The 11,543-nt window shown below is 47.2% G+C and overlaps 1 long non-coding RNA gene and 1 pseudogene across 1 annotated transcript; one reads left to right on the top strand and one right to left on the bottom strand.

Annotated features, from left to right (window-relative positions):
- The first annotated feature begins 798 nt into the window (after positions 1-798).
- LOC110343551 lies at positions 799-11,106 on the top strand. Its single transcript, XR_005874412.1, has 4 exons — positions 799-910; positions 1,001-1,193; positions 9,188-9,518; positions 10,042-11,106. It is a non-coding gene; the product is annotated as an uncharacterized LOC110343551 (long non-coding RNA).
- Positions 2,019-2,167, bottom strand: LOC121137383 (annotated as a pseudogene).
- Positions 11,107-11,543: the final 437 nt, after the last annotated feature.

The raw sequence follows: 11,543 nt of genomic DNA, 5'->3' as shown, positions 1-11,543 counted from the left end.
ATCATCATCTAACATGAAGACAAACATTGACAATCCCAGCAGTAACAACAGCAACAAAATATCACTCAAAGATAAGGGTATAACTTAGTTGATAGAGTACTTGCTTCATGTGCACAGAACCCCAGGCTTGGTCCTTAGCACCTCATACTTAGAGGGTTGGAAGCAAGAGGATCAGAAGTTCAAGGTAATCCTATATTACATAGGGAGTTCTGGGCCAGTCTGGGCCACACAGAAAAGCCTGTCTCAAAAGCAAGAACCAACCAACGAGCAAACCACATCAATTACACGAAGTTGAGAATGAGCTACAGAGGGAAAGCCATAATGGCACTAATTTAGCCAGGGGCCTTGCTTCCTCCAAGAATGTGGTAGTGTAGTTAAGAGCTGAATCATCACTTGAGTTAACAAAACAGGGAGGCTTATTCCAGTGACAGGAGCAGCAGGTGCACAGGGGCCCTGGGGCCGATGGGGACATGGGGTTTGGGCTGAAGATCCAGTGAAGACTCACGCAGCAGAAGGACCATGCATGGTACTTCAGGAAGCGGTAGGGATAAGCACCTGCCTACTGCCAAAGGCCTTCGGGACTCTGCCCGAGAGAGTCTGCTCACCCTAGACAGTGCCTGCCACCTGTCCTGTGATTGACAGCTACAATAGGCACCACCTGCTCTCCTGCTCTTTGCCTTCCATTTGGGTTCAGCCAATGGGAAGTTGTGTTGGGAGCCTGGAGGTTAGGAAAGTTGCCAGGTCACTGGGAGTTGGCTGCCTTGCCTGCCAGAGGCCAATGCTTCTGGCAAACAGTCCTCTCCGTGTAGCTGTTGCTATGGTTCTGATCTGAACTAACCATCCAAGTGCCCCTGTGCAGACGGCTCAGCCTCCAACCTGTGACTCTTGGGAAATCTGGAGGTTTTTCAAGGTGAAGGCTGGTGGAAGGCAGCTAAGGGGTGTGCCTGTAAGGGGGACGATGGGAAGCCAGTCCCTTCTTGCCTTTTTCTCTGTTTCCCAGGGACCACGTGGTAACCAGAAAGCTTGCTTCATAGCGCCCTACGCCACCACATACCCTGAGCAACAGGTCCAAGCAGCCACTAAGGGAAATCTCTGAAACCGGGATCAATCTGCTCCTTACAAAGCCCTTCACTCCAGCGTGTGCTACAGCCGTGGCAGCTGACACGGAGACCCCATCTGAGACGACAGGTCTGGTAGGCACGCTTCTGTGCAGAGTATGTTATTTCTGTCCAGAGTGTACTGGAGAGCCAGACATCTGAAACAGAGGAAAGGAGTGTGCAGCTCAGGAATGTTCAGTTGACTGCAGACCATGGCGTGGGATAGGGCTGGTTCCGGGCCTTTCTTTTGGGCTTGTACATGGCTGATTCCTTCATGCATCTGCTCACATAATCGCTCTCTACACAGAAAAACTCTGTCTCAAAAATACAAAAAGGTATTTCTGTGTGTCTGACATGGAAAGGGCTCCAAGAACATGGTTGTTTGTTTAGTTTGGTTTTGTACTCATCATTTCAGGACTTTGTGTTTAGCGGGATTTGCTTGGTTTTTGTTTAGTGAGATAACGTTTTACTTAGTAGCAGGCTGGACTGGAATGCACTATGTATCCCAGGCTGGCCTCAAACCCATAATGATCCTCCCGCCTGGGCCTCCCAAGTGCTGAGATGACAGGTGGTAGCCACTATTCTTGGAAGATTTTTTTTAAAGAGAATGTGTGTGTGTGTGTGTGTGTGTGTGTGTGTGTGTGTGTGTGTGTGTGTGTGTGTGTGTGTAGAAGCTAAAAGAAGACATCAGGTCCCCTGGAGTTAGAGTTGTAGGAAGTTGTAAGATACCTGATATGGGTGGAGGAACATGTCCTCCAGAAGATCAGTTAGCACTCTAAACTGCAGAGCCACACTTCAAGCCCCTCTCCCTGCAAACATATTATTGTTTTATATATATATATACATATATATACACACATATATATATACACATATGCATGTATACATCACACACACATAACACATACACACATGGAAGGGCAAGGGTGAAGACCCTCACTACCACACACTATGCAGTCAACTCTCCTGCATTTGGAGAGCTGGTGGGGTCAGTACACCCAAGCACAAGGAGGAACCTTGACATGGGAAACCACCTTGTGATCATGGCATCGTCCGCACCAGATGAGTGAGTGTTCCCGATATACTTTAAACTTCAATAGCATAATACAATGTACATGCTAGCTAGCATGCGTGTCTTTTGTTCAGAAAAGGCTATCATTTTTTTTTGTCTGTAACAAAATCGTACTATATAGTCCAGACTTGCCCCAGTTCTAGAATCTCTGTATCTCTGGTGCCTGGATTACAGAGTTCATCATCCATGCAGGCAGACTGTCATTTTTTTTTTTTTACTTTTTTTGAAATACTGAAATTTTCTTACTTCATCTGTAATCGTGCGACTTTAATTCTTATCATATTTTTAAATTTGCCTGATGTTGTGGGATATTCTTTTATACTATGTGATTGATTTAGTAAAGAGCTTAATGGCCAATAGCGAGGCCGGAAGAGGTTAGGTAGGGCTTACAGGCAAAGAGGGAGGAAGAGGAGATGAATCTAGGCCCGGGAGAAACACTGCAGGACACAGAGAGGAAACAGGAGGTGCAAGATGAAAAATGGGAAAAAAGTCATGAGGCAAAACATAGACTAATAGAGTTGGGTTAACTTAAGTTATAAGAGCTGATGGGGCTGGGCGTTGGTGGCTCACGCCTTTAATCCCAGCGCTTGGGAAGCAGAGGCAGGCGGATCTCTGTGAGTTCGAGGCCAGCCTGGTCTACAGAACGAGTTCCAGGACAGCCTCCAAAGCCACAGAGAAACCCTGTCTCAAAAAAACAAAAAAACAAAACAAAACAAAAAAAAGAGCTGATGGGTTCCAAACCAGCACTTGGGAGGCAGAGACAGGCAGATATCTGTGAGTTCGAGATCAGATCAGCCTGGTCTACAGAATGAGTCCAGGATAGCCTCCAAAACCACAGAGAAACTCTGCCTTGAAAAACCAAAAAAAGATTTATTTATCCAAGAGGCCAACAGCCAAGGTATCAGCATGATGGCACCTTCGGGGCAGGAGCAGGCTCCATGAGAGCTTACCTACTCTGGTGGCTATGGACAACTGTCACAGCTGGCAACCCCATACTCCCAGTCCCTTCTTCTGTAGTAACATGGCCTCCTCCATGGCCATCAAATCTGAGGGTGTCCTTTTCCTCCTCCTCTGCACCTGGCACAGCTTATCCAACATGGCCTCATGTTATGTGTCTGTCTGTCTGTGTCTGTCTGCAAGTGAGGGTGTCTGGGTCTCGGTGTACATGTGGAGGTCAGAGGACAACCCTGGACGTCCTTCCTCAGGCACTATTCCGTGTGTGTGTGTGTGTGTGTGTGTGTGTGTGTGTGTGTGTGTGTGTGTGTGAAGGGGTCTCCCACTGGCAAGTCAGTGAGTCCCAGGGTTACATTTGCCTTGAATCTGTCTCTGCCCCAGTGCTGGGATTACAAGCCTGCACCCACTACACCCTGCTTTTGTTTTTTAACACAGGGTGTTGGGGTCTCAACTTGGGTCCTTATGCCAACTGGGCGAGCACTTTTACTGACTGCTAACCTCCCACTGCCTTTGTTTGTTTGTTTATTCATTCATTCATGCATGCATGCATTTATTTTGGTTTTCCATGACAGGATTTCTCTGTACTTTTTGGAACCTGTCCTGGAACTTGCTCTGTAGACCATTCTGGCCTCAAACTCACAGAGATCCTCCTCTGCATCTGCCTCCTGAGTTCTGGGATTAAAGTGTGTACCACCATCGTCTGGCAATGTCTTTGTTTATTTTTCAAGACAGGGTCTAATGTAGCCCAAGTTGGCTTTGAACTATGTAGCTATGGATGACAAATTTGACAGATTATTTGGGGATGGTCATTACAGCTATTGCTCAATTTAATTTGTTTATTTAGTCCTTTGAGATAAAGTCTTTTTATTTATTTTTATTTTATGTTCATTGGTGTTTTGCCTGCTTATATGACTGTGTGAGGGTATCAAAAGCCTTGGGACTGGAGGTACAGACAGTCGTGAGCTGCTATATGAGTATTGGGAATTGAAACCCAGGTCCTCTGGAAGAACAGTCAGTGCTCTTAACTGAGCCATCTCTCCAGCACTGGTATAATGTGTGATAGTTTGAATGTAATCTCCCTATTCCCCAAGCTCATAGGGAGTGGCACTACTAGAAGGTGTGGCTTCGCTGGAGTAGGTGTGGCCTTGTTGGAGGAAGGGTGTCTCTGTAGGGGCAGGCTTTGAAGTCTCCTATGCTCAATCTATGTCCTGTGTCAGTTCACTTTCTGCTGCCTGTGGATCAAAATGTAGAATTACCCCTCTCACAAGGGACCAGGATCTGTCCCTGGTGCATGAGCTGGCTTTTTGGAGCTCATTCCCTATGGTGGGATGCCTTGCTCAGCCTTGCTGCAGGGGAGAAGGGCTTTTTCCTGTCTTAAATTAATGTGCCAGGCTTTGTTGACTCCCCATGGGAGACCTTGCCCTTTCTGAGGAATGTATGAGGGGTCGGATGGGGGTGGGTGAACGGGGAGCAGGAGTAGTGGAAGGAGAGGGAACTGTGGTTGGTACCTAAAATCAATAAGAATTTTAAAATAAAAAGTATATACATAAATAAATAATAAATAAAAAGCTGTAGAGCTCTCAGCTCCTCCAGCACCGTGTCTGCCTGTATGCTGCCATGTCCTGCCATGATAGCAATGAACTAACCCTCCGGACTGTGAGCCACCCCATTAAATGCTTTCCTTTCCAAGAGCTGCCGTAGTCGTGGTGTCTCCTCACAGCAATAGATTCCCTAACTAAGACAGATACCAAGCTGCAGACAAGGAAACTTAGTGGGTGTGAGACTGGGTCAGTGTTCTATCGCCTGTGCCCCCCCCCGACTGGTGACATAGATGGCCTGGGCTCCTTTAAGTGGACCCAGCACCCTCATTTCCTGTCTTCACATAAATGACTTCCGTTGCGAAGGACCTATGAATGCACTAGTCCCTCACAGAAACATCCCTGCTTTTTTCTCCAGTGTTCCGAAATACGGTCTTGTGCAGCCCAAGCTAGCCTCTAGCTCTGTATGTAGCTGAGCATGGTCTTGAACTCTTGATCCCCCTGCTTTAACCTCCCAAGTGCTGGAGTTACAGGCATGAACCATCATCACCACCACAGCCAGCTCTGTCACTTTGTGTTTTAGGAAAAATCATAATAAAATTACTTAATGGAGCTGGCAAAGTAGACTGGAGAAAATCCTAGAAGCCGTGTTTTCTGGATCAGTTCCCAGCCTGAGAACTCTGAACCAGGCCCCTCAGAGTCATCGGAAGGTAGACTCCACCCAGTCAGGGAGTGTTGTCCTGAGATTTGAGAGCCAGCCAGCACTGTAGAGACCGTCCACAGGACCTGCTGTGATGCGGAATCAGAAGAGAATTCTTCAGCTTGCTACAGTTTCTTCCAGCCAGTAGAAAAGGTGTCCTCAATGTCTGAGCAGAAGCGTGTCCACAGAGGCTTCTAAAATTTTCGTTTCAGAATACTTTCATACTCTTAAAAATGGCAGTGTTCTAGAGGAGATTTGCTTATATTAGTTATATTTATTGATATTTACTATATTAGAAACAGAAACTGGGGTTGGGTGTGGTGGCACACACCTTTAATCCCAGCACTCAGGAGGCAGAGGCAGGCAGATCTCTATGAGTTCAAGGCCAGACTGGTCTACAAATTGAGTTACAAAATAATTATAGAGAAATCCTATCTCAAAAAGACAAAAAAAAAAAAAGAGAGAGAGAGAAAGCAAAAGAAAAAAAGAGGGGGAGGAGAGAGAGAGAGAGAGAGAGAGAGAGAGCCTGAAGCTAGGCTAAGGCATGGCAATGGACACACCTTTCATTCCAACACCCAGGAGGCAGAGTCAGGTGGATCTCTGTGAATTCCAGGCCAGCTGTTACACAATGAAATCCTGTCTCGAAAAACAAAACAAATAGAAACTGAGAAAAGTTTAAGCAATTTATTCTTTTTTTTTTCTCTGTTTTTAAGACAGGGTCTCACTCTGTAGCCCAGGTTGGCCTCTAGAACTCACTACGTTGACCAACCTTGCCTCAGACTCACAGTGATGCTCCCCCTTCAGCCTCCTAAGTGTGGGAATTACAGGTTTATGCCAGTCTACTTGAATACTTCGTTTTTTTGTTTTTTGTTTTTTGAAAAAGCATCTCATAATGCTGGCCTCCTCCATCTAGCTTTTAAAATTTTATTCTTTAAGATTTATTTTTGAGAGGGGAGAGGCTAGAAAAATGGTTCAGAGGTTAGGAGCACTTACTGCTTTCACAGATGATCTAAGTTCCCTTCCCAGAACTCACATCCTAGCTCACAAACATGCATAACTCCAGTTCCTGGGGAGCTGCCCCGTTCTGACCTCTGTGGGTACCAGGAATGCTCATAGTGCTCAGACATATTCAGACAAAACACTCATGCAAAAAAATACAAAGTTTAAAAATTATGTTATGTAGCCGGGTGTTGGTGGCACACTCAGCTTGGTCAATAGAGTGAGTTCCAGGACAGCCTTCAAAACAATACAGAGAAACCCTGTCTCGAAAAACCAAAAAAGAAAAATTATGTTATGTTTATTTGCATATATGTATGTGTGTCTGTGTTTGGGTATATGTATGTGAATCTGAGGACAGGTGTCCTTGGAGGCCAAAAGATGGTGGGTGTCAGATCACCGAGAGCTGCATTACAAGCGGCTGTGGGCCCCTATAGGGGTGTTGACATGCAGATGGGTCCTTTGGAAGAGCAGCAAATATTCTGGAGCCCTGAACATCAGCCTTCTGTTAACTGCTTTTGGAGGAACTGCAGTAAACTGGGTGTGAGGGCACACAGCATTCTTGAGGCAGAGGCAGGCAGTGGTGGTCCCATCTTTAATCCCAGCACTCTGTAGGCAGAGGCAGGGGGATCTTTGACTTAGAAGCCATCCTGGTCTACAGAGTCAGTTCCCGGACAGCCAGGGCTGTTATACAGAGAAACCCTGACTTGGGGAGGAAAAAAATCATTGTGAGTTTGAGGCCATTTTCATCAACCTAGAAAATTCTACATAGTGAAAACCTATCTCAACACACACACACACACACACACACACACACACCAGACAAAAAAACAATATACTCATACAGTTTCACTTATTATTTGCTTATTCTGTCATTGAACATGTGCATGGCATGTGTGGGTGGTGTTGGGACAACTTTGTGACCGTTCTGTCTACCTTTACGTGGCTTCTGGAAGTTGTCATGCTTGCTTAGCAAGCACTTTACTTGATGAGTCAGCACGCACGCAGATTTAAATAACACTTTTTTATTTGCTTGTTTTGGGCTTGGGGGGTTTGAGAAGATTCTTTGGGTTTTTTTGAGACAGAGTCTCATGAAGCCAAGCCGGCTTCAAACTCACTATGTTGCCAAGACTGGCCTAAAATTCCCAGTCCTCCTGTGCCACCAGCATGAATTAATAAGTTCAGCTTATGCTTTCTAAAAAAAAAAAAATCCTTGAGGAGACTGGGATCGTTTTGCGGTTTTGTAAATCTCGTTGCTGTGCTTAATCGAAGACAGCTGGGTTCTCATATCTGCATTGGCTCTAATTGCACATGACGTTCTGGTTGAATTATACGAACACAATCTGTCCTCACATGAAGCTGGGGAAGGGAGGGCCTCATGGACCCCCCTGAAGAAGTCTGCAGGATCCCAGTGGCCCTTAGACCACAGGCTAAGAACCCTGTGCTAGCAAACAAATCATCTTAATAAAGATGGGACTGTGGTGAGGAATGACAACTAAGAACTCTGAGTGGGGAGGAGCTGAGGAGACGGCTCAGCTGCTAAGCCTGATGTCCTGAGTTCAATCCCCAGGACCCACATGGTAAAGGGAGCAAACTAAGTCCTGCAGATTGTTCTCTGACCTCTACACAGGCACTGTGACACTGGGGCATGCCCTCTCTCTCTGTCTCTCTCTCTCTGTCTCTCTCTCTCTCTCACACACACACACACACACACACTCGTACTCACACATGCAATGGAGATAAATAAATGTTTAAAAACGAAGCTGAGCCTTCGTATAAGTGGGAGGACTGCTTTAGAAGGGAAACTTAGGGACGGAGCAATAACTGTGAGGTTAAGGGAGCGCCGGCTGCTCTTGGAGAGGACCCAGGTTTGACTCCCAGTGCCCACAAGCAAGCGTAACTCCAGTTTCAGGGGAGCTGATGTTCTGAAGAGATAAGAAGACATGTGCATGGAGCACAAATATACATAAAGGCAAAACGGTCATACACATAAAATTTACAAGTCTAGCTGGGTGGTGGTGCATGCCCTTCGGAATCAGAGGCAGGTGGGTCTCTGTGAGTTCGAAGCCAGCCTGGTCTACAGAGTTCAGGACAGCCAAGGCTATACAGAGAAACCCTGTCTCAAAAAACTTAGTAGTCTACAAAAAGGGAGAAAGGGAGGGAAATTCTCCCTTTGTCAGTCTTTTCCAGCCCAGGAGAAAACTTTACCCCACCCATCTGTTACATGTACACACACACACACACACACACACACACACACACACACACACAGCCTACTGAATCCATTTGCTTTGCTTGTATGTGCTGTTGTAATTTAAGACAGGATTCAAGAAAAGGGTTTTGTTTTTTCTTTTTTTTTTGTTTTTTCAAGACAGGGTTTCTCTGTAGCTTTGGAGGCTGTCCTGGACTCACTTTGTAGACCAGGCTGGCCTCGAACTCACAGAGATCCGCCTGCCTCTGCCTCCCAAGTACTGGGATTAAAGGTGTGAGCCACCAATGCCCTGCTGAAAAGGGTATTTTTTTATTAGGGAAAGGAATTATAAAAAAGGGGAAAGGGGAGGGGGAGTCCGGCCTCTGGAGAGAGGAACAGTAGGAGAGAGGAGAGAGGAAAGAGAGGGAGAGGGAGGGAGAGAGAGAGAGAGAGAAGAACAGGGGAGAGAAAGAAAGAGAAGGATGGGAGGTGGGCTGGGCCCTTTTAAATGGGAACACGGTGAATATGTGAATATGCACAGGCGGTGCTCTTAGTGGCCACAGCTGAGGGCATGTCCTGTCAGCCCAGTGAGGGCCAGCACAGAAGCCTGAATACTAACGTGTGCTTGTGTGTTCCCAGGGCTGAGCACTTGGGACTGAACAACCTTCTGTGAGAGTTCACCCCTGGAGGAAACTGACTCTTCCTCTCAGCAGCCACTGACTACCTGTTGGAAGTTCAAGGGTGCGGTTTCCCTGTTCTACAGATATTACCTCACAGCAGCTGCCTGGACTCCTGGCTCTCACAGTCTTTCCAAGCCCTCACCTCCGTGATTTTCCCTGAGCCGTAGGGGTTGTGTTGCAGATGTATCAGTTGGGGTCGGGCTCCCCCTGTCACATATTATCTGCATTTTGGCCGGCTGTGGAGCTCTGTAACAGTCTTCCTGCTGGACAAATAAACTCTTCGATGAGGGGTGAGAGCCATATTTATGAGGCTAGGCCTGAGCCTGTAGGTTAGACATGGGTTTCTTTTTCTTTCTTTCCTTCTTTTTTTGGGGGGTGCGGGGAGGAGGGACAGACAGGGTCTCTGTCTGTAGTTCACTATAGACTCTTGAGATAGGAGATCCTTCTGCCCCAGTCTTCAGAGTGCTAAGATGGCTACCGGCAGGAGCAAAGGGCACACACTAACAATGGCCCCTGCCTATAAGCCTGGCTCTTGGAGGCTGAGGAAGGATTACGGAGAGTTTAAGGCCATCTTAGGCTACAGATGAGTTCCAGGCCTACAATATGAGATCCTGTTTCAAAAGGAAGGAGGGGAGGAGGGAGAGTGGGAAGAGAGAAATGACAGATGAACTAGGCATGGTGCATTTGGGAGGCTAAGGAAGGATCGCTTAGTTCAAGACCAGCCTGGGCCATGTAGGGAGTTCCAGGAGAGACTGATGCAGAGAGAGAAACAGAGACCTTGCTTCAAAGTTGAAAACCCCGGTCTTCTTTCAGCATCTGGATCCCTACCCGAGCTCTGAGAAACGTCCAGGGAGGAAGGCTGAGGACTCATCTTTTAACTTTTCCTCTTTGATAATGGGGATACACCCAAGACTTGTCTCCTCCTCCTCCTCACTCAGAGTCCTCACTATGTCCTCCTCCTCATCCCCAGTCCTCGCTGCCTCCTCTCCCTCCTCCCAGTCCCCACTGTTAGCTCCTCCTCCTTAACTGCTGAGAAAATCACCCAAGTGTGGAAACTGGACCGTGACATCCATGGAGAGATCCCTTCCCACATCCAAGTTTCCAGCCATCTCGGAGGAACCCAGACTCAGCTGCTCTCTACTGTGTTGTCACCCTTGTCACCATTAACAAGTGGACATGTGGCCACACAAGACAGATTCTCTCCTCTGTCCCGTCTGAGCCTGTGCTTCATTAATAGACAACCAACCCTCTAGTGTCGGCAGGTTAATTATCTGGCCTGGGTTAACAGCGACTTCTACAGCTCTAACTTAGGAAGTGGCCCTCGGACCCTTTGACGCACAGAAATGGGCACAGCTGTTGCCAAGTGGAGCTTCTCTGTCTCTCTTGCGGTGGGTCAGGCCTTGCTTTGCAAAGGAGGGCAAGCGAGATGAGCAGGGGGACAAGCAACAGGGCCAGGGCTGAGGAAGAACAGTGCCCTGACAGAGAATGGCAGTGGGGTCCACTTTAGCCAGAGACAACAGGGCATCATTCCGTCACACAAGGAGATGGTGAAGAGGGTTTTCATTTATTGTTCAACTGGTTGCAAGACAGAATTTCACTGAATAGACCAGGCTAGCCTTAAACTCACAGAGGTGCTCCTATCTCTACCTCCCAAATGCTTGGGTTGAAGTCCTGAGTCACCATGACCAGTAGATGAAGGGATGGTTATGTGAGATAACCTGAAAAAGAAGAGTCTGGAACCAATGAGATGGCTCAGCAGATGCCTTCTGCCAAGACTGAGGACCTGAATTTTGATCCCTGAGACCCACAAAATGGTAGAAGATAACTGACTCCCACAAATTGCCCTCTGACCCCTGAACACATACAGTAGGACAAGTATGCCCCTGCACTAAATAAAATGAATAAATTGATGAGAAGGGTGAGTTGAGGGTTTACCGGCTATGGTGGCTATGCACAGACTTGGATGGGAGAGCAGACAGACTGGAGAGCTCCTTGTGGCAAAGAGTGAAAGCACTGTTTTGGTTTTGTTAATATTTGATTTGCTTTGAGACAGGGTCTCACTATGTGGCCCAGGCTGAAACTCACAAAGATCCACCTGCCTTTGCCTACTGATCGAGGGGAGAAGAAACGCATAGGCTGCCAAACTGCCTGTGTGGCTCAGTGTGAACTCTAGCCTGGCTGTGCCAGCCCCTTGGTTCCACCCTTAGTGTTGCAGAAAATGAAAGAAAAATGTAGCTCCCTTTCATCCTATGGTGTTTGTTCAATAAGGGTCTGATGTAGCCCAGGCTGGCCTCCAACTGCCACCAAGGATGACC

This window comes from Mesocricetus auratus, unplaced genomic scaffold, assembly GCF_017639785.1.
Source record: "Mesocricetus auratus isolate SY011 unplaced genomic scaffold, BCM_Maur_2.0 Super-Scaffold_100676, whole genome shotgun sequence".
NCBI classification, from domain to species: Eukaryota; Metazoa; Chordata; class Mammalia; order Rodentia; family Cricetidae; genus Mesocricetus; species Mesocricetus auratus.
The sequence above is the reverse complement of the archived record's forward strand: the minus strand, read 5'-3'. Positions and strand labels throughout refer to the sequence as shown.